This window comes from Mus caroli, unplaced genomic scaffold (genome assembly GCF_978045245.1).
Source record: "Mus caroli unplaced genomic scaffold, Mus_caroli_1 scaffold_22, whole genome shotgun sequence".
NCBI lineage: Eukaryota > Metazoa > Chordata > Mammalia > Rodentia > Muridae > Mus > Mus caroli.
The window spans coordinates 11,526,259-11,528,956 of record NW_028227277.1 but is presented as its reverse complement, the minus strand read 5'-3'; positions in this window follow the sequence as shown (position 1 = coordinate 11,528,956).

The following is a 2,698-nucleotide window of genomic DNA, read 5'->3' as shown; positions in this document are numbered from 1 at the left end:
GAGCCATGTTCATTAGCAAGGAAACTACTACTGTCTGTTGTTCAGAAAATGGAAAAGATACTTCTTCAGTAAAAGAAAGAAAAGAGGTCCTGCCTTCAGCAGTTGTGGGAAGTCTATGTTGCATGTGCATTTTCCTGATTCTCCAGCATCTAGGGCACTCAGAATATACAGAGGCTTCTGCAGATGTGGCAAGAAAAACGAACTCTTAGGAATCTCAAGCAAGTGCTTCAAGGCAAGTCTTACTTGTGGGAAAGTAGGTGTAAAACCTCCCGTCTGCATGGAGGTTTGTGGGAAACAAACACCCTCTAATTCCAATATCTATAGTAGCTCTGAAACTTCCGGTTTGGGGTCTGCTTGTTTTTATATTATTTTATACATTTTAATGTATTCTCATTGTGTGTACACCTGTTTGAGTGTGTACATATGTATGTAACTGTGCACATACCACTGCATATATGTAGAGATTTCAGGAAAATGTGGAAAAACCAATCCTCTTCTTCTACCTTGTCTATGTTTCAGAGATGAAGTTCAGGCACTCACCCTTACACATTGATCCATCTCATATATTCCTTGAGCTTTACTTCTATATATTCTCTGAAGATTACCTGTTCATTCATCATGTCAAAACTCACAGAGACTATGAAGGTGGTCATACTGCAAGCCAGCATGAGAATAGAAAATGAAGCAACCTAAGTTTCAATGAACCATTGTTATTTCTTATCATCCTGTTCGTTTCATAGATGGATGTGGTTAAAACTCTCACCCCAAAGCCTTCTAAGCACAGGTGCATTGAACTCAAAGAGACTCTAGCAGCATCTGCATGCACAGTGCCTGTAAGGTCTCCGACAAAAAGAGTCCAAGCAATGAGAGGGAAGGTTATAAATGCCCCTACCTTTAATTCAGAAATTATTTCCAGTCTGTAGCTTGGAAAGGAAAAAAAAATGTTCTTCCATTTTTTCCCATTTTTTGCATATCCAGTGATAGGGTATCACTTGGTATGCAAACCATGCTTAAATCTAAGCCTCTAGTTCAGCATTACCTGGCAAATGCAAATCAAACTTAATGACAATCTTTGAGGTTCTTTATGTAATAAAGTATTGGCAGGGTTCTTTAAAGAAAACATTAAGGGCCACTTGTTTATATAGTATGGTTTCCAGTTTTATCTTTTTATGGGATTTCAGAGTGTTTGTGAACATGTATATCTCTGTCTACATGTGTATTTCTTGTGCTTTTTCTTTGGCTAGTTTTATTCTGTTTGCTTTCTTCTATTCTTGTTCTTTTTTTTATTATTGTATCTTAATCATCATTATTGTTGTTATTATTATCATTACTAGTATCATTAATATTTAGATGCCTGCTTGTATTTTAATAAAGGGAGAAAGAAAAAGCTGTGAATTTGGGTGAGAGGAGAAATGGAGAGGATGTAGAAGGATTTGGGGGCACTGTAATCAGAATGTATTGAATGAAAAGATGTATTTTCAATTAAAAGTGTCTTCACAGAAATGTAGATCTTATTGTTTGTACAAAGGGCTTAGAAACTTATTTTTTAAAGAATCATATTGTAAACAGAGGACAAGTATGAAAGTTTTTCATACTGAGAAGAGTTTCATTTTGAAGGTATTGTGAGGACCCTAGTGTTAATAATCAAGAACACAGAGCATGACACACAGCAGACAAAAGTACAAAGCACACACAAATAGACAGGTAGGCATCAAATTAGTGAATGTATGGACCATTTTCATGGAGCACAAATCCTCTCCCATTCTCCTTAAAAACAAAACAGAATCGCTGTTGTCTCCAAAGCCTTTGAGTAGGAATTCATCCAGTATCCTTTTTCTTCTATTTGATTTGAACTGACTCAACACTGCCAAGATTCCAGGACAGGAAAAGAGACTCCCTCATCCACTTGGGCATGTGTGCTTCCAGGTAGTGTTACAGATGATCACATTCTTAGACAACTAAAATAGAGCACATCTATCCTAGTACAGTTCCAGAAGGCAGAAAGTGTGAAAATCTAGGGACTGGCTAGTTTTACTTGTGCCTGACACCTTGAATGGCAACCTGTAGATTGTGAGTCCTTGTGACACTTTCATGGGAGTTGTCTAAAACTATCTTTATGTCAGATATTTATGTTAGGATTTATAACAGTAGGAAATTATAGTTATGAAGTAGCAAAAATAATTATATTGAGGGGCTCACCATAGCTTAAGGAAGTATATATGTGAAGGAACTACAGCATTAGGAAGGTTGAGAACCATTCTCTGGAAGCTTGAAAACAGAAAGCCTGGTGTGCCTCACAGCCTGCGCTTGGCATCAGTATAAGGCCTGCTTCTGACTCTGATCTTGGCTTCCTTTTGTTTCTTGTGACCATGTGGGGATAACCTAGATAGTATAGTAAAATGCCCTATCTGAGAACATGATCAGAATCCATCTTGTGAAACCATGTGCTATAGTATCATTAGGAAAGGGCTGTCTTTGGAACCAGTGCTACTCTGCATGCATGTGAGTGCTTTGGTGCTTTGCTCCCTTTCTTTCTTTCTTTCTTTCTTTCTTTCTTTCTTTCTTTCTTTCTTTCTTTCTTTCTTTCTTTCTTTCTTTCTTTCTTTCTTTCTTTCTTTCTTTCTTTCTTCCCTCCTTCCTTTCTTTCTTCCCTCCTTCCTTCCTTCTTTCCTTCCTTCCTTCCTTCCTTCCTTCCTTC